This window comes from Poecilia reticulata, chromosome 5, assembly GCF_904066995.2.
Source record: "Poecilia reticulata chromosome 5, P_reticulata-male-v2, whole genome shotgun sequence".
Lineage (NCBI taxonomy): Eukaryota > Metazoa > Chordata > Actinopteri > Cyprinodontiformes > Poeciliidae > Poecilia > Poecilia reticulata.
In genome coordinates, this window is record NC_088834.1 from 5,701,212 (window position 1) to 5,725,640 (window position 24,429).

The 24,429-nt window shown below is 36.6% G+C and overlaps 1 long non-coding RNA gene across 2 annotated transcripts in view; it reads left to right on the plus strand.

Annotated features, from left to right (window-relative positions):
- Nucleotides 1-24,429, plus strand: part of LOC103464720 (uncharacterized) — a 217,634-nt gene that overhangs the window by 62,131 nt on the left and 131,074 nt on the right. The gene's annotated exons all lie outside the window — the stretch shown is intronic.

Below are 24,429 nucleotides of genomic sequence, written 5' to 3' on the forward strand. Positions count from 1 at the left end.
AAAGCATCCACAATCATAATTTACTCAGACAAATAGACATTCACCTTCACAAATTCACATGCAGTGGGAGACTATTAAAAGCACCTTTAGACAAACATTGCAATTTGATCCTTAGCATCCAACAACATCCAGTGACCAAGTGATATCCAATTCTATTTGTACTCTTCTTACAGTATCTGTTCTTATTTAGTCAGTATTTAAAATTTACATCCCTAGTAGCATCAGCATGTTCATATCGTGCATATCGGAGTGCTCTGTTTTATTCTTCATATAGAAAATGGCAAAGCCACCCATAAATGTTACCAATGTTACCAAATATTTTTAAACAGACACAGACTAGCATTCCCCTTTTAAACGTGTTTCTTTAGCCACATGCCAGTCTTACAGCATTCCCCAAATCTTTATGGCTTTAGCAGTAAAGTTTGACTTCAACACACAACAACTATAAATCTGAAACACTGTACGCAAAGAATTCTACTTCCAAGTGTCATCTTCCAGGGATGGTAGATCTGTCTGTTTAGGCTCAGAAATAAGAGTAAATTTGTAGCTGATTGTGCGTTACCACATACAAACTTCCTGTCAGTATCTCAGGAGGTTTTAGTTTCTGCAAATTTTGACTTGCTTTATTATTGCATTATGTATTGAATAAATTGACTCGGTCAAGTTTCTCTGGTTATGGTTAAGGATACATGATTTGTTGTGTTGTGTAATGTAATGTTTACTGGTTTTCTCAACTGTAAATTGTGTGATGTTTTTATAACTTAAAGCTCTTTGAACTGCCTTGTTGCTGAAATATGCTGTACAAATAAGCTTGATCATTGATCACCAGGAAGTAGTAACTGATCTGAAATCTATTGTAAATATTCACATAGAAATGTAAAGATTTAGCCATTTCAACATAAACATAAATTAGTTGTGATTTATAACTCGCCAAATCTTAGCTAATGTTCTTTCTCAGAATTCTCACCTCCAACCCACCATCCAGTTAGAAAACTGTATTAATTATATTAAGCCCATCCTATTCCTTGATTTAAGTCTGCTTCCTCCATCAGTATCTCTTCTGCTCTTGCCATTAATCCATTTGAGTCACAATGGTATGTCAGAGCTTTACTACTACAAATTAAGCGTATATCCATTGCAGTATCCCTTATTTGTGTATTGTACATCTTTTGGTTGAGTAATGTTTGAAATTTAGAGAACATTGAGACCATTCATAGTTAAAATCAGTCTGACATGAAACCAGTTTTCCTCCAGCCAGTGGTGCAGGTCACTAGTTTTCCTCCTCTGGGTGGCTGCCCCATATTTTTTGTCTAGATAATTTTAATAGTCTCATAATCAGAGAGACATTTTTATCAGCTTCTCGTAATGTTTTAAAGCTTCGGGAAATGCACCATGCGATCAGGGAAATTGATGCCTCCAGTCCTTGTAAGAGGCGAGAGGCTGATGAGGTCCCAACATGAGCTTGATTTACTGCTCTGCTAGCTTTACAATGCTAACACACACAGTTGGGACTCAGGCCACAGCAGCAGATGGATAAATCTGGAAGAATTTTCTATTCCTTAGAATGTAAAGAAATATGTACCTGAGTTAATACAGTTTTTTTTTTACAGATCAGTTCTCATTGCATGTATGCTACATATATAGGATAGAAATGTGTTGGTGTAAAATAGGTCCCTGTGTTTTTTTTAAAGTTCAATGGCAGATAGGCAAAATTCTTTCATGTCTGGCTGTAGTTGGCCTCCATCTGACCCCTGAACTCATATTTCAAGCACTCACATATTGAGCAATAAAAAGCTGCTAAACTTCTTACTTTATCCACAATAATGTAATGCTTGCTCTTCACAGTTCTCTGATCTTAAAGTGGTGCCTATCATGTTCCTGTCACAGACTCAAGAGCATGGAAAACTCAAATTGAGATGAATCGCACTTTTAAAATATTGCTTTACTACATCACCAGAAGACACTGATCAAAGACAACTTTGACTAAAGCAGCTAAGCTCAAAGAACCTTTGATTAGATTTGTGTGAAGTATGTGGTGTTAACTCGGCTTAATGTTAAATAAACACATGCTTACAGTCATTCTAAAACTATTCTCACAACGGAAGCAGCACCAGTGAAGTTTGTATTACAAACCCTTCAATTACAGTCTTGCCTAGCATCAAGCACAGTGTGATATTTAGCATGCTGTGTGCTGTCTGTGGTTAAAATGTATTTCACTTTGAAAGTGGTGCACTGTTGATGCATAGTCAGCAGCAAGTTAACACACAATGTCTGTCAAATTGGTTTTGCGGTCAGTGTGAAAATGGAGAATCTTTACAAGTCCCCCACTGATTAGTGGATCATACCGCTCAATTTTCGTTTCTTTGTTGTTTCTCCTTCTATCGGTTCCATTTACATGTTGATGTTATTTTGGTAGTTTTAGCAAACAGTGGCATCTTCAATGATAACACAATGAATGGGATGTGCTATACTTGATATATTTTGTGCACATGGAAAATGCCCATTATCTGGTTGTTAATTTGAAAATCCCCACTTGTTTTGACTGTGCACCAAAAAAGCTGTAAAAAAACAAAAACAAAACAGGGCTCCCTGCTGGCTGCTGCAGTAGACTTTACACATTCTACTTCTGGTATTAAAGTTAGACAAGTGTAGTTATTAACATCTTGCAAATGAGACAAGAACCCAAGATCACAAAGCTGAGTAAACGGCTTGGATGACTGTTTTCTCTCTGCTTCTGCACTACCTATGTTCTCTGATTTCTGCTTTCTGGTAAAGACGTGTATATAACTGACAGATTTAATAATTTTTTGAAACAGAAAAAATGAATTTTGTGTGAAATTTATTTCTCAATTCATAATCAGAAGTTGTTTTAACTTCAAGCCCCCCTGAGGTCAAGGATAGGTTTGCCTGGAGTTGAATTACAGGGCAGGAAAGAGGAGGAGTCATTTGGAATGACTCTTTCCAACCAAGAAGCAATGTGGTTGTTATTCCATAAAATTAATCAGAAATAAACACTAGACACAAATACTTTTTTAACATTATGTTTTCTATACACTGCACAGCCAGAGTAGAGAAACCCCTTCTTGTTTGTGCTACTTTCCTATCATGGCAGTAAACCCAGTGCTGTTTATGTCATGCAGCACTTGGGGCACTCATAACGGTGCCACCTGTTTCTGGTGCATGCCGCAACACTTAACTTAGAATACTGCAAACTTGGCACTAGTAATGTACTCCTCCCACAACAGTATCTTTTTACTGGTGACATGAGTCCAATTACTTCTACTAGATCCACTGCAAGCATAAGGAAGACTTAACCTGAAGAAACTGAAGCATATTGGATAATTGCCTCAAAATGTCTCTTTTATGTCTCATCTGTTTTTTCCTTCATGTACTTTTGAAATGTTTTATGAAAATGTTATGATGTAACATGTTTATTAATACAACAAGATCCTTTATTCGAAAACCTGGCAGTGATGAACACTGCTAGGTGTTTGTTTAACCTCCTTCTGAAAACTGTAGAAGTGTTAGATTTTGTGATAATCTAGTGTAAATCCTATGGTTAGAGGATGACTGCCATCCTTGCAGGGATAGAAGGCTATCACAACTTATTTCTTCTAATGAAAACTGTATGTATGTATTATATATTGTAACCTTCTGTGGGTTATTATCAATAATGACACCACAGTTGAACAGCAGAACAGTCTTTTAATAACACTAGAGACAGCTCAATATAACACACTTGTGACAGGATCCAACATAGGATACATAAAATGCTGCAAAGTACTCTGTGAAATACAGTAGGTAGTCCACCCCCAACAGCCACTAAAATATGCCCCTCTGGCATATTCTAGCAGTAAAGACGACCTTAACCACAGTAATGTAAAATTAACCACAATCTTGTAACAAGAACATAACCAGATCACAACAACTTCTCTTTATAGATCAACTACTAAATATGTAAGACTTGTTAACAACTGCCATTTTCTATGACTGGCGTGCAGAGTCTCACCTAGGTCAACCCGTGGGGAGGGAGATGCCTCTGTTGGAGAAGTGAGATGTGTCTTAATCTGAAGGCACACCTGTCTGGGATGGGACTAGGCAGTCACAGTGAAGAACCACAGACAGAGGGTCTAGCCTGCTGGCTGGTAAGCTTTAGGACAGTCGGTTATTCTACACTAGGCACTCAAACCTTGTCCCCAGAACAAAGTCCACAAGAAGGTCATCCAAGTAGACAACACAGCAGCTTCACAGGACATGGGCCAGTACCCATCCCATTAGCAACTGCAGAGGTCAGTGGTACCGAACCAACTATACCCAGCAATATAGTCAAGGGTGTCATCAATGCCTGCGAGGAGGTATGCATTTGTGTTTTCATTTAGCTGCCAGAAGTTGATGCAGACCTGCCAATCTTTGTCTTTCTTTTCCACAAGGACCACCCAGCAGCACAGGGGCTGTTTGAAGAGTGTTCAATGTCAGCCTTCTCTTCGATCTTATGTTCCACAGTAGCTCGCCTTCCAGAAGGTATTCAATGACGCTGTAGATGCATAGGTCTTGTCTCACTAGTGTTGATCTTGTGCTGGACCAGATTGATGTGGGAACACTTTGGAATAAATAATATTATCATTGATCTCCAGGAAGTCTTGTACCTTCTCACCCCCTACCTGGCTCGGCCCTGTACTATTTCTGACATCTCAAGCAGAGTTTGTATTGTTTCTGTGAATAGTAGCACAGCATGTGCCTTGCCCATCAATACTGAGTCACCAGGTGGTGACGGTGGGGACCCAATTGCGGCCTCTCAATTGTGTTGTTGTGTTGACTCATTGCACCACCTCCTGGCCATGGCTTGTGGCCCACTAAAAGTATGGCAACATCTATTGTGTTCCTATATGCTGCCAGGTAGGTCCAGTCCAACAATGCATGGGTCTTGGATGTAGGCTAGCAAGAACATATCAGCTATTCTTACTGTTGTCCTTTACGTTGAGCACCCACTAGTCGCTCACCTGTGGCTGTGGTAGTGCATTTCTTAGTTGGGACTTGGTCTTTTAGTGGTAGGCAGTATGCCTGCTTGGACCATGGAGACAGTGGGGTCACTGTTCATCAGGGAACTGAGGGGAATGCCAATGAGCCTGATGTTATTTTATAATCCATGCAATCTGCCTTGCCAGTCCAACCACAATGCAGTTTCAGTAAGTGGAGTGTCTTCTAGTGGTGGTAGGCCCTCCTCAGCACTACCCCCATTCAGCTGAAAGGGGGCAGTAAGTTTATCTTACATGGGGCTGGAGCTAGACAACCACGAGTCAGGTGACCCAGCTTTCCAGATCGGAAGCAATCCACTCCTCTTTGTTGCCGATGAGGTATTTGCAGAGGGGAAGTTCTTCTTCTCATCACTCTCACTACTAGCTTGGGTTGAATTAAAACTTGCCACAGGGCTGTCATTTCTGACATTCAGCATGGACTCTGTCGTGGGACCTGGCTGGACTGGTTGAGATCTTTCCGGGACACACAGAAAACCCAAGAACAACAAGGAAAGTTTCCCATTCGACCAACAGCCGGGAACCAACAGAAGAAGGACGTGTTCCTGCCACCAGAAGAATACAACAAGTTAACCCTAGAACAGAAACGGGCCCTCCGTGACTCACGCAAGGCCGGGACCGGGGGGCCATCGAAGTAATTACTTCGAGGTTGCGGGTCATCCTGGACAATGCCTACTGGGAGGGGGATGAAATCTATGCGATGGTGAAAGGAGTACCCTACCTAGTGGACACCGGGGCGGAGGTGTCCATGACCCGAAGATGCAGCTTTAACATTGTACATTAATTACAACTGTAACAAATATTTTTCTAGCAATCAGACATTACTAGTGATTGAATTTTAATTCTTGTAAAAGCTGAAGCAATGGCTTCCTGCCCCTTGCTGCTACGACTTACCCCTAGTGAGTAAATTATGGTAGTTTTCAACATGTAACGCGTGTCTTCACAGCTCACCTAGTCCTGTGTATGAAATTTAAAGAAACCAGAGAAAAACCCAATTAATGATGCATTAAATTAGTGTTGTGGGTACAGTAACATCAGAGGCATTTCAGTGAGTTACTATAAGTAAAAATTTACATCAGACCATGTGTGTTATAATTCCAACCAATTTTAAATAAGTTTTTAATTGCTTTTACCTAAATATCTATATCTTTCCTGCAATTTCTAAACATGTTATAGTTTAACATGTTTAAACTACAACATTAATCTTTCAGCATCTTGTTAATTTTTTATCATTAGCTTAAATGACCTTAGTGTCACTAGTTTCTCCTTGTCCTACTCTGCCCGGAAGATGATGGATGATACTCTGCTCCAGAGCTTCTGACCCATTTCAGCTTAATTCTTGTGTAACAGTAAACAGAGGCGCCTTTGACATTTGAGCTGCTTGCACTCACACTCGCATAGACAGCGTTTTCCAATTCCCATAGTTCCACTGTTTTTTGTAACAATTATTTTGAGAGTTTCCAATGTATTTTTATGGTTAAAGATCAAATACTGATTATATACTTTTGAATTAAATTAAACAGCAATAATACATGTAATGTGGTGTGTATATGAATTTCTGAAATTAATATATATATATGTAAAGTAGACGATTAAACAACCATTCAATAGCACACATATATAATCCTAACTGGACTAAAAATAAGTCAAAAAGAGTTGGCAACATAATCGGATTATTGATATATCTTTAAAGAAAATATAAACATTTTTACACACACACAGACACATGCAGACGCATAACATATAAATGTATATATGTTCGGGTAAAAACGGCACATAGTCAAGATGGATCTTGTTCTAAACTTTCAGAGAATTATTGATTTACTTAAATTAAACATGCCTTGTTTCTTGAACCTTTAAGGTAGCAATCTATAACAGTGAGATGAAGGTGGGTTCTCATATAAGTAGTCTGTGTCTGGCCAGCAAGGTTTAAAATAGTTCTTCGAAAACTGATAGTCGGTGCTGAGCAGCAGCAAAACATGGATCCAATTTCTTCAGAGTGCATAAATGAGGATAGTCATACAGGACCTTGTGTGCATCATGGAATCGCACTAGACATCAGTGATTGAAAGACTAGTTTGAACTGATAAATTTTTGTTAATTTTAAATATGTTTTAGTGGTGAGAAGAACACAATTTTGTTGTTTTATCTGGGTAAGCTTCTTTTGCTGTGGGTATTGCCACTAGATGGCATTGTTACACTTTAGTGTATTATATTACCCTCCAGTGACAGGCCTCCTACTAAGCAAGAAATTACTTCTATACTTAGAAGAAATCTTGGGCTGAAAGGTCTTCTGAAAAACATAGCCCAGAATTTATTGAGCCTGAATTTTTTACAACTGTCTCAACCACCTTTGTTGTATTACTGTGCAGCTGCAGTTGTTGAAATGAGGCATATTATATACACCCATTTCTATTCCAACTGGATCCTGTTCAGGGTGGTTAGGGTGGGCTTCTGTCCATCTTCAGCAGTCAACAGGGTACAACTGGAAAAGTGACTAGTGCATTAAAGGGATTTTATAGAGTAAAGAATGTAGAGTAGAATACAAAATAGTTTTAAATGAGATGCATCTTCAAAAATGAAAATGCCTTAAACTTTCATATCTTATTGATCATCTATTTCTTATGAGGTGTTCTTATGCGTGGTGAAGAGAGAGACAAAGACCTTACCACATTGACGCAGGTATTTTGTTAAACAGATTTTCCCTGTTTAGTAACATATTACTTTGCTAAACAGAATTTTTTTTTTACAAAAACACAAGTTTTCATTATCAAAAAAAAAAAAGATTTAGAAAGAATATATTCAAGTAAATTGTATATCTGGAAATGTTATCATAGAGGACCACTATTGACATGCCCGCCATAGCTTTCTATGCAAGAATCCACAGCAATAAAGTGGAACTGTTTTTATAGGTTGGGGAACATCTGTCCTGCTTTGTCTTGGCTTAACATCAAATATAAGTAGGTGAAGTGAGTGACTGAGAGGAAATGGAAAAAGGTACCAAAAAACACCAACTCACACTGTCTGGGGACAACTTCCTGTTGGATTAATGTAATCCAACAGGAAGTTGTTGTTGGAACAGTATGTATGGTATTGTGTTAAACTATTTCAGGTCTTTGCTACACTGGAACACCTTGTATCATTTAGTTATTGTAATTGGACAGAAAGAGCTCACCTGGACTTAAAGATTTTTGTAGCATTAAGAACCTACATGGCGTTGTGCAACAATGAGAGTCTTCCTTGGGTATAAATAGCTTTAAATAATTTCTTAGTGCAAGTATTAATAAAATTAGTAATTAAGATCAGAATAACTAAATCAGAGCACCACTTAGTTATCAAGAAAGGACGCAAATCATTTAGTCTCCGTTTTTGAGACAACTTCTCTCAAATATACGAATCAGATTGATCACTTTTAACATGTTTTGTCCACAATTGTTGTCTTAGTCCTACGTTTTCATCCAGGGTTATAGGGTTCCCATTGTGTCGCACGGTCTCCTTCATGAAGCTCCTCCTCTTACTTTTGCTGGAACCAGAGTAGGTCAAGGCAGTTCATTTATCAATGTATCAAAACTAGCCTCCTGTATTCAGTCCTTGGTGGCTGGAAATCCAACAATGGTTATCGTAAATGGATTGATGAATGAATGGATGGATTTGTGAAATGAGAATAGTGAAAAAAGAACATGTCTGAAATGTTCATTGTGAAAATGCAAGAATTCATTTTTCAAAAGTTCAGTAGATTGTTGTAACTAGAACATTTAATTTTTTCTTCCTTTATATTATTTTCTGTTTCTTTTTTTTTCTTTTCTTTTTTTCATTTCTGTTTGACCCCAACATTGTTTAGACATGATTTTAAAAAATGACAGCATATTTGGCTTTTTTTAATTCTTGAAGCATCATTTCAAAGCAAGAAGCTTCAAAGAGAAGAGAGTGTCAAGGACATTATAAGGCAACTTTGTAAAGATGATTTTTTTAAATGGCTCTGCTGAATTCATGCCTTCACCTTAATGTGTAATCTAACAAAAGGCTGCATCGTGAATTACCCCGCATTGCACTTTTAAGATAATTTGCATACTTATTTGAGAAAAAATAATTTCAAGCATCTAAGTGAGAAATGGCTTCTTTTCAACACCAGTAACTGAATAGGCTTATTCATAAAATACTGTTCCTCAATTTAGACTTGGTTTTTCATGTGTATTTTAAAATCCAAAAAATAAATTCTTGCCTTTCGTCTGACTATTCACAACATTCCAACTTACAAGCACAAGTAAAGATTGTGTGGCTGAGTGGTAACAAATCTCTTAATAAATGCATATCAAAAATGTAACTAAACAATACATTTCAAATGAGTTTAACACATTCTGCTGCAAATATGGCCAATATTTTGTTTTATAATACATTTTTTAACGTTACTTTGCTATTGTGAATATTTGATGCCAAATAGGAGATTGAAATACAAATTTGATTAATTGTACATCCTTCATACATACATATATAGCCAATAACTACACTTTTGTACTTTTTTCTCTATCACTAAGAGGTGGTCTGTTTTTTTCCTACACCTAGAAAAAAACAAGTCAATGATGTGATCATAGGGATTTTCAATGTCAATGTCAAATTTATTTATCTAGCACCAAACAGGTTTAAAACTGCACCAAAGTGCTGTACAAAAATGACAATAGAATAAGTTGATGCAGAGATAAATTATACATGTATATATAAACATTTATTTTATAAAAATGATATATATATATATATATATATATATATATACAACATCCCTATGATGTGATCATAGGGATTTTCAATGTCAAATTTATTTATCTAGCAAATTTATTTTTATAAATAAAAATAAATTTATATATATATATATATATATATATATATATATATATATATATATATATATATATATATATGATAAAATAGAGTAATAAATAAAATTTAAAAAAAATAAAACATCACAACAAAAGAGTTACAGTATCAGGCCTCAATTAAATGCCAAATAATTTATAGACTAAAAGATGACGATTAGCTGGAGTCTAGATGTGACAGGAACTAACTGTTACCTTTGTTGCACTGACCATTGCTACAGATGGCAAATGCCATGCATGAGATTTTTTTTTTATTTCTAATGAAGGATTAAATATTTAAATAAAAAGTTTGTACTCAGAGAGAAAGCTTGTGTCATATGGGAAGACAGTGGACCTTATAGCCACTGAACCAACAAATTGTCATTTAATCTATGTGATAACCCCGTATTGTATGGAGCTAAAACAATTTAACTCTAAAAAAATTTAACTCTTAAAAAAACATCACAAAAAATACATCTCTACATTATGCATTTTCCAGTACAACCTTCTTACTCTTTTGAGTTCATTGGCCTGAATGTTAACTGACCTGATAGACAAACCACCTTTGTACTGGGCCACAGCTTTTGGTATATATCACAACCTGCCCTAAGTACCAACAAAATAAGCCCAGGCAAAGAGGTGATCCATCATGTGATGCCTGGTTGTAATATATCTCTCCGTCTTGGTCACCATAACTCATCCTTATAGGAGCTGTTGAGTACTGCAGTGTTAGCAGGGACAGGAACAATAACTCTTGTACAATAATGGACCCCTGCACAGCCATGATGGCAGACTAGCCTTTGTTGTAGGAATATATTTCTAATATAAAAATATTTCTCCAGTAAAGGACCTTTCTCTTGGAAGTCCCAGGTGAAAAGGAACTCAGGGGTGCGAATACTCCACACTCCTGTAAATATCTGGAAATACCAATGTAGAAGCCAGTGTAAAATGTGGAGGAATTTCATTCACCAGAAGTACACACATCTGAGCCCAACTGTAGTAGCATGGGCCAACTCTATGTATATGTGCTACTGTTTCACTAGTAAGACAAAGTCCAGGTGTGATGCTGTTAGCGAACCATTTAAGTTCAAATTCATGTATCAATAAACCCTACATTAATGGAAACTGGGTTTTAATGGAGATATTTTTATGCAGATGACATGCAGCTATTCTCCTTCAAAGATTCTGTAATCGTCAAATCATTGATCTACCTGACTACATAAAGAAAATGACAAATTGGTTAGGTAAACTCTGAGAGTGCCTCCGATTGCCTGATTATTGCCCCAGAAAGATTATTCTGATAGGGCAACAGATTAGACATTTCTACTTGACAATTTAAGCCAAATTTAAAGGAATTAGGTGTTATTTTCAACCAATTAACATTTCTTAAGAGTCTTGCTAAACAGCTTGTGCTTACCCTTTTTAGTATTTGAAAATTATTTCCCAACTAAGAAGGTTGCATAAAAACAGCATTTTGAAATGGTCATTCATGCTTGTACTTCCTACAGTCTACCTTGTTGTGATGAACTTTTCACATGGATGAACATAAAATCCTTCGATTGTCTTTGGTTAACCCAAAACTGTGCAGCAAGACTCTTAAGTGGAACAAACAAAAGGACAAACATCACTCCAGATTTCTTTGAGTTTTTTTGGATCCTGGTGTATATTTGCATGTTCTTCCTGTGCATGTGGGGGATATCTTTGAGTACTCCGATTTCCTCCCATAGTCCAAAAATATGACTTTTAGGTCAAATGTGCTCTCGAAGTTGCCCTTAGGCATGAGTAGGTGTCTATGATTGTTTGTCCTGTGTGTCTCTGTGTTGCTCTGTGACGAACTGGACACCTACCCAGTTGTACCCCACCTCTCACCTGATGACCGCAGGAGATGGGCACCAGCCCCTTCATAACCCTGCAAGGATAATTTGGTAGATAACAGATGGAGGAGTTTTTAACTGAAGACACTGCATTTAAAGCCATCATAAAATATATTTGAGCAGAATATGAACAGAAAGACTGCTGGTAACCATACACAGCAAATTCAAAAGTGTTAAAGGTTTTGGTGTTAGTAGACTTTGTGCAAAAGCAGAGTTAATTTTACACTTATAGAGTCACATTCTGTTTATGTAACTCTGGGGTGTATATTATTAGTAGTTAAAATCCAGTGTTAAAAGAAAGTGTTTCCGTATCAAATCTAGAGGTGTGGAAATGGAATCAATAACTCTTGACTTCTTAACTCTGAACTCCACCAGCGGCTCTAACACTGAAGGAGTTAATTTACTGACTCCGCCCCAGAATCACAGATTCCCACCGAAGCAAAGCGACAGAAACCAAGTCATTTCAGGACTACTTACTTTCCACATGTCTGAGTTATTTACTGCGATTGGTAAGTAATTTTTTTCTGAGATGGTTTATAACTATTATTTTGAGTTTGCCATACGGCTCTGTGTTAGCATATTTAGCTTAGCATGCTGAGTATAAGTGTTGGAAAAAATCAAGCCGGTGAACATTCAGTCAAATTGTTGGCTAACTTGAACGATCCGTAATAATCTGGAGTATGTTTTTTCATGAAGTTGAACGTTTACATGCATATTGGTCAGATTTATCAACCTTTCTGATCGATTTATTTTCCTTTGAAAAAATGTAAAAGGCCTTTTCACGTTGAGAGCATTATTCCCGCTGTTGTGTCTTCTTATACGTTTTGCAGCATGTTTTAATCTTTTTATTGCCTTTTTGTATATATTAGAACCAGTCTAGTGGAGGATGAATCGCCAGTCATCAGCCTAACCTCCCCCATCCCGATCCCTCCGTGGATTCTTCGAAGATTCAAGCTTCAAAAATGATTATAAGTGTTAATATCTCTGAAACCATACATTTCTGAAATGGATGCTTGTTGTTAGAGTTGTAGTAAAAATTTATTCCTTCGTTGCATTCCTCATTGTTATGTTTTTTGTTTGTTATGATCCAGAGACCGACACTGGCTGTCCTACTCAGAGACTGAAGACTGTCTGATGCAGTAGAGGAGCATGTTGGTGTCTCCGGCCAAACGTCACAAACAGCCCAACAACCTGAAGACAGTCTGTTAGTGAGTGGACATCTCTCTGGTGGAGTGCAGAGAGGAACTGTCTCTTATCAACAGAAAAATAAACTGGATAAGAAATGATGGATTTGAATATCAGGTTGGTCTGTTATGTACTGTAATATCTAGCAATCTACCTGTTAAAAGAAAATGTACTCTATCATATTACATGAACTGCAGCTGAAAGAAGTCATCTACTTGTGAGAAGTTGCTTCTGTTGCACATACTGTTATTATTCCTTTGGACCTTAATTTTTCTTAGTAGCGTTATCTGTTTCCATTTAAATTAAGAGACAAAAAACTGCTAACTTTATATTTCAGGCCCTGCTTACACTGAATGCTACACATCCATTCTTTAGCTGAGGAGCCTGATAGGTCATGAATTACACTGCTAAAAAAAATAAAGGGAACACTCAAATAACACATCCTAGATCTGAATGAATGAAATATTCTCATTAAATACTTTGTTCTGTACAAAGTTGAATGTGCTGACAACAAAATCACACAAAACTCATCAATGGAAATCAAATTTATTAACCAATGGAGGCCTGGATTTGGAGTCACACACAAAATTAAAGTGAAAAAACACACTACAGGCTGATCCAACTTTAATGTAATGTCCTTAAAACAAGTCAAAATGAGGCTCAGTATTGTGTGTGGCCTCCACGTGCCTGTATGACCTCCCTAGAACGCCTGGGCATGCTCCTGATGAGGTGGCGGATGGTCTCCTGAGGGATCTCCTCCCAGACCTGGACTAAAGCATCCGCCAACTCCTGGACAGTCTGTGGTGCAACGTGACGTTGGTGGATGGAGCGAGACATGATGTCCCAGATGTGCTCAATCGGATTCAGGTCTGGGGAACGGGCGGGCTAGTCCATAGCTTCAATGCCTTCATCTTGCAGGAACTGCTGACACACTCCAGCCACATGAGGTCTAGCATTGTCCTGCATTAGGAGGAATCCAGTGCACCCAGTTTCTGTTATAGGGACTTTTCTGCTTCTGTCTGCAGTACATGAGGCGAACAAAACAGCAATATAAATCTGAATGAGAACTCAAATGATCTTTTGTTACTTTTGTCTTAGTCTCTTTGAAAATATCAAAAATCGAAGATGAAAGGCATTTTAGTAGTTTTGTCAAACAGGACGCTGCTGTAATATTTAATAAGTAGATAGAGCTCAGCTAACCAAACAGTATGTTTTGTCTTGGGAAGAAAAAAAAAATATTCTTACTTCCTACCCCACTCAATCTCTACCAGCTTAGACTTCTTCACAGAAACCTTTTTTCTTTCATGTGATGAATCACCAGGGAACAGAATAAAGACAGAGGTAGAATTAGACAGGAAGGAAAACTCATACAGTAGTTGAGACATATATGGAGCAGAACTGTTGGTTTTATTCTTTCTACTACCAGAGACGTTTCTAGTGTTAAAAAACCCCAATAGAAAGTAAAAAAAAAACAGTTATGATATTTACAGTATTTCTCTATATGCATTATCGTAACCTTTTCTGGTGAACTTTTGTTTGTCTAACCCCAAAACGTCCTCCACTTTGTCAAAATTGCAAGAAATTTACTAACCACAAAACTATTGCAAGAATACAGAAGCTATGCAAAAGGTCTTTGCAGAAAGTAACTGAACTTTATGTACTTTTCGGATTTAATCCGCATATTTTCAGTGAGAGTGTATGTGAATGACAGGTTTAGCCTCCAGGTCGAAGGGTAAGAAATGGGTATATTATTGTAGATTTTCAATGTAATCCCTCCAGACTCCACACTTGTCATACTGTGCAAAGAGCTGTGCCTCACTTATTCTTACCTCCTGCAGCTACAAAAGACAAGAAAAAATCATTTTAATAAAGAAAATCCCCTAAAACTAAAATTTCAGTAGCCAATATACTATTAAAACATAACCATGGTTCATTGCATGGCTGAGATTTGCTGCAAAGTTTAGATGAACTAGCAAAAGGTTAAACCACCAAGACTCACCAAGACTATTCCTCTGCATTAAATTAGAGGAGAATTATGATTATTTTGTTTGCAATTTTCAGGATTTTTTTGAGTCATTTTTACTCATACCATATGTGGAGGTTCCTCCACCTTTTCCTCAGTGTTGGTATTTATTTAAATGTTTTCATATAATATATTTAGAATTTCACATTTTCTTTGATGGTGGTTATTGCATTAGGTTGTTTACTAATTTGGGTGCACACATTTAGTAAACACCTTATGTTTATTTACGATCATTAACTATTTTGTTTTGCTGAGTTTTAAGGACTGGCTGGCAGAAGGGGGTTGGCTGAAAGGAAAACCAGGAAGTGGAACAATCCATCAGGCTGCTGGAAGCAGGGGATTTGACGTTAAAGAAACTGCCTCTCTCCACTAATAGCATAATTGCTAAAACCTTTTTGGTGTTGGGTTATTTTGGTTTTTATAGTTGTGTTAAAGTCAAAATGTTGTATTTTAAATTAGTCATTTATGTTTATACATTATTTGTCTTTGTCTCCTTCCCTACACCTCCTCGTGCGTGTAGGCTAGCCTGTTTGTAAATTACCCTGTGTGTTCATTGTGTGAGGTCAGTTTTTGGTTTGTTATGTTGCCTTAGTTGATTTTCTTTGGGCCCATTTTGTTATATTTTTTAGATTTGTTGTTGAACCTTTTTGTTAAGATATTCTTTGGACAAAATAAATAGAAAATATTTATATATATATATATATATATATATATATATATATATATATATATATATATATATATATATATATATATATATATATATATGCCTTTGTCCTTTTGTTTTACTGGTCGGACCGTCACACCATAATTAATGAAAAAACTATATATCAAAACCAGAATTTTAACATCAACATATGAAGTTTTATGGAACATTCTTTTTAACAAACATAAGCATGCATAAAATGTATGTTTGCAGTACAGAGCCCAAATTAGCATTGCACTGAAATTTTGGATTGTATTTAATATTCTCAACTGGACAATTTTATCCTTTATAATATGAACTAACCTTGACATTATGTTGGTCTTTTGTGATGACCTGCCTGATAATAAGCATTGTATAACTATGCTGGACCTCATGCAGAGGCAATAAGAGGTCACTGATTTGAGAATAGGTTAAAGTGGGACTCCCTATGAGTAGAGACTCTGATATTTCAGGTTTGCAGTGTGTTTTTGTGCATAAACTATACAATCTGACTGACATTATCAGTCAGATTTTATATAAATATAAATATAAATAAAACATAGTGACATATCTTTCGTTTCTGTGCACCAGTCAGTTATTCTAGATACCACAGACAGTAAAAAGCAGACAGAGAACATTTACTGAAGGTTAATAATATTGAGTATTTGCATCACGGGCATATTATTTACAATCAATGTAAAAGTAATAATGCAAAGAAAAATTCACTGACAGAATAGGTTTAATGGCTATATTAAACAGTAACAGTTTTTATGCCTTTTAATAACTTAATCCTAAAGTGATTTTGTTTTCCCATATTTCCTGAATCCTAAATATTTTAAAGTTAATTTTTCCTCATAAATCTAAAAACCTTTTTGAAGCATGAAGAGTTCTCAAATTCCAGTTAGGCCAAGTTCAACAGATTATGTAAATATTTAAAAACTTAATTGCAATGGACTCTTTCTTGACCTTAGATTAATTTTTTTTTATTGAATAGTTGATGTTTAAAATCTTGAATTTAATAAAGAAAACCAAAACAGCCCCAGAGTTGTTTTGACTCATCAGAGAGCCGCATAACTGAGTAATGGTTTTACTTGATGGAAGTTTCAAAACCCGAAAACATAATCCCAACTGTGAAGTATGACGGTGGTAACATCATGCCCTGTGTGTTTTGATGGATTAGGGATTGTTGCAATTTACAAAATAGATGAGTTAGGTGGAAAAAACATTGTCTGAAAATAGAGAAGCATCATCTCAAGACATTGGCTGGAAAGATAAAGCCTTTCAAATGGACAATGATGACATACTTCCGAAAGGGTAGTAAAGTGGCTTAAAGGCAATGTTTTAGAGACGCCATTTAAAAGTCTTGCTTTCAGTCCCTTGTAAAATGTGTGTGCAGACCTGAAATGCTGATGCAAGCAAAGTGGTTTCACAAATGTGACTCACTCACACTGGTTCAAGCAGCCTATTATGACAAGCCTAGTCAGAGCTTATCCAGAACATTTTAAGTGTTTGTTGAATAGTTAAAAGAAAAAAAAAAAAGTTTTAATTGCCCTTTGCTTTGTATCAATTATATCTATGTAGTTTTTATCTGATTTAACAATGAAAGAATGACAGAGAATGAATATAGTTTGGATGTGGCCTTGTTCCTATATGAGACAAAATAAAAAATATCTTATTACATATTCATATTTTGACTCAGCTCTGGTTCGATTTCTATACACCACCAAACCAAAAGTTGATGAGTTGTAGTCCATCTTTTTTCTCTTCTGTCTTCCTTGCACATTTTATCCCCTTATCAGCTTGTGTGGAGGTGTGCTAGTGTTTAGAGTGTAATCGCCGTGAATGAAATTACTAAATAAGGTTTTATTTCTGTCATTTACGGCTATGTTTGTTGTGACTTGAGTCATGCAGCTCCAACTGTGAATGATGTATTTAAACACAGTCAGTGGTGGACTCAAATGAAGGGGGACTGTTTCTGTGTCGTTTACAAGCAAACTGAGAAAATTGTTGCTTTTCATGCTTTTAAGTCAAACAATAGGGGAAGTATGCATTTTGTTAAAGATATTCAAGGTTATGTTACAATACTGACAGTTTCACATACTGTATCATCCCAGAGAGCTGCGGTCCTTTTTACCTGGCCTGTCGACAAGGAATAAAATTAAGCTTCATGGACACACAGAGTGTCTCTGGATTTGTGAGTCAAGTATGCCATTGAAGATGAACAATAGTGAAGTGAACACATTGGTTAAAGTGATATAACTTTTTAAACTAGGATGGAACCACATAGCAAAACAACAGTAAAGTGTCTCCCTTCTTCCTAAGAGTTTGTGCTGACCAGTTGCCTTCTGCTTTCTCTCATATCACTCGGTCTCTCGAACTGTGTGTGGTGCTCCTGCTTCAAACGCTCCACCTTCACTCTGATCCTCAGGAAACCTGCTGCTGTAAAGTAAATAAATAAAAATGTAAATCAAATGAAATAGGAAAATAGACTGGGTTTGTGACCTAAACCTCTGTATAATCACATGAATTCCTCTGTATAATCACATGAATTATTTTTCAGTGTTTTTCTGTATAATGGCCCTTAAATAAAGTTATTCATGAATATACTTGTAGCGTAATCCTGCTAAATGAAGTCAAATATTCTTATAATTATATTTGGAATGGATTCATTAAATTAGATGTTTCTTGTTTCTCCTCATCATTACTAGCTGTGTAATAACTGTTTGCCATGGCCCTGTTTTGTTAACACTAAACTTGTTATGCTCAGCACAACTAATTATTACCACAAGCATAACGGTCAGAGGATTCTCACCTCTGACCGTTTGTGTACAGAGCCACTGCTGCACAAACCAAGCTTCTCAGTCTTCATTGATTCAGTATTTTTTTTTCTTTTTGTTTATCTGCCCATGTCAACTTATTTTGATTCAATAGTCCATCTGCTGACATTCATTTCTTTTACGGGTCACATACAAAGAATGTGTGCCTTCTTCTTGTGTTTGCTCCTTGTCGGTGCCTTCAGTCATTACAGCAAGATGAAAGCAGTTAGTCAGCTTCAAGGACTTGTGATTGCACTAAAACACAAGCAGCAGGGAGGCTCTCTAAACAGCTGACAGACTCACAGACTCTGCACTGATTCATCCGAGCACCTGCGAGCTATAGAACAGATCCAGTTCTTTCAAAATCTATGTTCTATCATTCAACATTTTTAGTTATTAGGATTTAACTGTGCATATGTGAAAAAAAGCTTGTTGAAATAACTTAAAGGTAGGAAACAGCATATATCCAATTATGCACACCATTCGTCTCTTCTAAAGCAGTTTTTTTTTTAGACTGTGTGGATCGTGTCTTTTTATATTCAAGAGGCTTTATTTCATTTTATATTTTGTCTGTTTCTTTTGGGGGAAAAAAGACCTTCTCATCAGATTTTTCTCTCACTCTGACTTTGCGTTAGGATTGCGTAAAATTCATATTTGCAATGTTGCAAGCCTTTCTAAAATGTAGACTGGGGTTTACAAATTTGGCAGGCTGGAGATTTTTCACATTACTTTCTTAGACTAAAGGTGCAACAAACAACTGTTTCTCACAGACTTTCTGGCTTGGAGCAAAAAAGTCGTACCAATAGGTATGTGTCTAAAAATGAAGTTCATAACATTACTGTAGAATTACAGAATTAAAGGTTGGTTTTTGTTAGAACTCAGGCCACAAGTTTCTTTCATCATAGAAATCTGTCTTTTTGAAACTTATTTTCTGCCTGGATTTATTATGCACAACATTCCTCTCCTTTAGAGCAAGCAGCAAATTTTCCCAATAAAGGCCTGCTACGAACTGTGCACAGAGCGAACACAGAAGGAAATGTGGTGTAATGCTGTAGCTCTGCTTTCATGGATATCAAGGTAGCACTTCTGCTTCTTATTACTTCTGCATCTTGCGCCTAAGCGTTTTCTTGGGAAACTTCCTCATGCTGATGTTTTATTTGCACTGCTTCTCCTCGTTCTTTATCCTCCAGTGGTCACTGTCCTAAGTTTTCAAGAGTTTTAAATTCAGCAGCATATTCTCGTTTTGCTAACTTTAGCTCAGGTAATTTTCCACAGTTTTGTCAGTAAAGATACTTTCGGAATTTATTGCCTTAAAAGTAGACTTATTAATACTTTAAATGACTGCAACATTGACAAATGGAGCAATAAAGCTGAGATATCAACTTTACACATTCTGTGTACAATATTCGTACACAGAATGCATACTGTAGTCTACTACTGCAGCGAGTAGTAGACCGACTACTACAATCAGTCTATTCACATTTATTGTAAGAATTTTGATTAATCATGACATGACAATAATATATTCCAATTTATGATTTTTGGATACTCCAAAAACAACTGTTTTGTTTGAATTATTACATGATTTTTTTGCCATCATTTGTTCCATGAGAACAACAATAAAAATCGGTACATTCAAAAGCTATTAATAAATGTGCTTATTGTGTGCATCACACTTTTATGTCACTAGTGTCCTGAAGAGGCCCATGTTTAGAGCAGCATTTGTGTTTGTGTTGTGAAGATTGCTGTACCATGTCATTAATAAAAATAATACTACAAAGTATTGTGATGACATTTCAACTCCTATTACTTTTAATAGCAGAAACGTAGATTTTCTTTAAGCCTTAAGACCGGTTCATCTACTTTTGTTATAAAATAAAATCATGTGGTGGCACTACTCATTGTGTTGAAGTTTAGACGAAGACCCAGTTGTGCCAGCCTGAATTGTGAGTCACAGCAGTACACTGCAGCGCTCTTAGATAATGATCTTGTTGTGACAGAAGGGATCATCACAAAGTTGTGTCATACAGTTCACTTACACACAAACACAGGCATATCTTCTTTTTCCAGCCATTCAGACCCTGCATTATGGGTCTGAATGGCCCATAATGCATTTATTACCAAATGCTCACCTTCTTACTTAGTAACATACTTGATATGTTCACATGATATCCATCCCTTCAGTGGGTTTTCTATTCCAATGCAAATTTCCATCTGCCGTTTTCTGTACCCAAATAAGACGATGCATGTTTCTTGTCACAAAAATATATATTTTTTGGAGAGAGGAATGACAGGGCAACCTGTTTATGATGCATAGGTATCATACCTGACAGTCACATCCATATACTCTGGTTCTGCCCACCTGTCCAGATGTTCTGGAGGTGGATATGTAAAAACCTATCAAAGTGTCTGAAATGTAGTATTCCACCTTGCCCCCTTGTTTACTTATTGGACAACTTTGATGATTCAGTTGATATTCAGTTCACATGTGTTGCTAAGAAAACTGTCCTCCAGAACTGGAGAAAAATACTCTTAGTGTTAACCAATATAGAGGCCTTTTGTTAGACCATATTAGTCTTGAGACAGCCTCTGCTTCCACATCAGATCAATCTCTCTGGACTCCTGTGATCGATTCCATCACATAGTGGGATGAGGGGGCTTTTGGTTTTGTTCCATGGGGTGCATGCAATGCCTTTAGAGAGTCTGCCAGCAGACATACTGATCTGGTAGCTGTGGGACTGGGGTTTGAAGGTACGTCGGGCTTGAGTCATTTCTGGTATATCGTGGTTGTTTTGAGGTCTGGGGAACCCCTAGTCGCATTTGATGCATCGGTGGGGGTTAGCAGCCAGCAGGGAAGTTATCATCTCATTGCTGGTGCTTTCTAAGTTGGAGCAAGCTCAAACTAATGTTCTATTTGTTATGGGGGTTGACCAAATGTTGGGGTGGCTGTACCTTATCTTCTATGCTGGGGCTTGGTGGACACACTGGGGTGGAGGTGCCGGGGCCTTCCTCTCTTGATGGATCTCAGCAAACGGATGTCCACCGATGTATTGTGGTCATCGGGGGCATTTCTGCTGTCCCCCAACCCTACCTGTTTAAATGCATTAATAACAACACAGATCAACACTACAGTACATTTGAGTAGAAGCAGATTTGCTTGTGTTTTTCTTGTATTCCCTTTATCCTTGTCCCTCTCTTCTATTCTTATCCCCCTCTTGAGCTTGTAACTTTTTGACCTGTCTTTGTTTTCTTGGTTCTCTTTTTCTCTTTCTTTTCCAGAGCATTATAGAGAAAGCTGTAATGCTCGACTTGTGGAAGTAAATCTGTTGGGCTTCTCATTTGTACTCAAACAACGATTCTGAGTTCTACACTGCCAGATAGGATAACTTGTCCTTCCTGGACAAAACATTTACATCTGTGATGACCCATTCACAGAAAAGAAAAATAGATTAACATTTTAAATGTTGGATTATTCTTCACTCCCAACATCATTAACTAAGTATGTTGTAGCAGGTTATCACCATGTTAGTGTATCAGAGGTGTCGGATCCCAGCAAATCACATTGGAGAAGAAGAGGTATTTGTAAGCCTCCTCAGAATCTACTTGTAGGCCTTCTCAGATACTGGTAAGCCTTCTCGGCAGTATTCTCTGAATTGACTCCATGGGAGGTAATATCCATCAGCGCAAAAATTTCCAGATAAAAAGCCAGGAAAACATGTTGGCACTCACAGCTTATGTGACTGAGACTCATTAGGTTTTATGCTGTCTGAACTTTTTCACACACATGCAGAGCAGCTCCCTGTACTCATTTCTTGGAGTGTTTCCAACAATTTTGTGAGACTCATTTGGCTTTTAGAATGCTTGCTTTGAAATGCTCCACTTCCTAGACTCCTTGGTATTGCTTAGGGAATGCTTTGAAAGGATGATGATTGACAATGTGAACATATGCTTATGCTTCATTTAGATCTAACTCACACAATAGGACATTTTTGTAAAATTATTATTCATTTTTCAAATCTTAAATATGCACACTTAGTTTTGTGTATAAAACTGTATGCTGTGGGATCCCATGTCTTTCCACATTGCTTGTCTTTTGAGGAAATTATTAAATTTATATTGCTTATGTTACCATGTAACTTTACTATTTCAAGATTAACAAATGGTACTTTTGTCCGTATGGTTATGAAACCTGTCTGTCATCATTATTCTGATATTAAAACACACATTGGTCATTTCTTTTAGCTTTAGTCCACTATTGTTTGTATAAGTTTAAATGTTACAAAAAAGTTCATTACTGTTGCCTTTCTATCGTAGTTCTGAGGCCACATGTGCCATGTACAGGTTAATTTTTTTGATAATTTTGTCATCTGTGAAAATATATTTAATGATACATACATTCTGTGTGTTGTTGTAGGCCTGGGTATTACAACACATCCTATAAGTTGATCATTTTATATACTATACATTCATTTATTCAATTAATTTAACTAATAAAGGTTTCACTTGTGAACATTATGAAACTACTTACACATGTCTGTTCTGTCTATTCTACCCATCTGTATATTTTCTTGAATGTGAAGTCTGTAGGCTAAACTGAAACCTAAAATCATTAATAATCATAATAAATGTACATGAATTTGTTACATTTCACAAGCACATTATTCATGCTGGCAAGATAGTTTGCTTGAATGTTAGATCTTGCAAGGCCAACACTTCCTCAGACAGCGGCATCTTACAAAGTCTGTTTTCCAGAGGAAACATATTGTCTTTGATCCTGTAATGTGTACAGGACATGCTCAAACAGACTTGTATAATATTCTTTCTCTAGAAATCTGTGAATAAATTTCTGTAAAGCTTAGTTCAGTTGCCCTCAAGATGAACAGTATATATTTCACTGATTCTCTGACTTCCTACTCAGTCATATTTTTTGCATTTTTCAGTATTCTCCATGCAGTTTATATTTAAATTATGAAACACACATTTCATGCTTATTAATAAATATTGACATATTTAAATGCAATGCTATGGCAGTATTTGAGGTGAACTTGTCTCTATTAATAAACTGCTCTAATTAAAGATATTTATGTAACTTGCCAATATATAATATATGCTCCTGGTTTTTTGTTTGGCACAGTTTGCTTCAGAGCTCAATTTTTAGGATTCCTGTGATGCAGATGGTGGTGGGTAATTAGAGGCTGAAATATTTCAGTTTTATGAGCGTAGTTTCTGGCTACGCTTACCACAGAAAGCAGACTGCCCCCTGTTATTCCTCACGCCTAATTGACCATCAGTGAGGACTGGTGTGCTTAAGTTGTTGACAAAAGATGCGATGTGGTTTCCATAAATGTGCCAATTTTCTTTGCAGCAGATTTCTGATTTTGGCTCGGCACCTCAGCTTATAGCTTAATAAGCAGTTTGTATTGCCTTTTGATTTGTGCTATATAGACGGTAACACAAACCATTATCCTTCATATGCGCTTTTGTTTTTAGAATATCTTTTCTATCTTGAAATGAAAACACTGTAGTTTTTCATCTTTTTTTATTTTTGTGATTGCATGAACTGTGGCCTTAAGGCAACATATAAAGCATAGACAGAGCCACTTTGTGTATTTGAATCTGCAACTAATTTGGTTGTTAAAACTTAAAACATTGTACCGATTTCTCTCAGAAGGATTTTCAGAGAAAAAGCATCATACATTCCACATATCTGAAGACACGTTGTAAACACCATGCAGCCAAAGCTGCTGAATACAGGTGGAATATTATGGAAGTGATGCATTGAAGACGTTATAACATGACTTACAAATTTTACACTTAGTTAGGATCACATGCTAAACTAATGTCTAAACTAAGAATTGAATTAAAACGTGCATAATTGCATCTGAAAGGACTTTTGATTTGTTCCTGCATATTGTGATGTGGTGTTAGTGTAAAAGAGAATTTGAGTCCTGGACAATAAATAT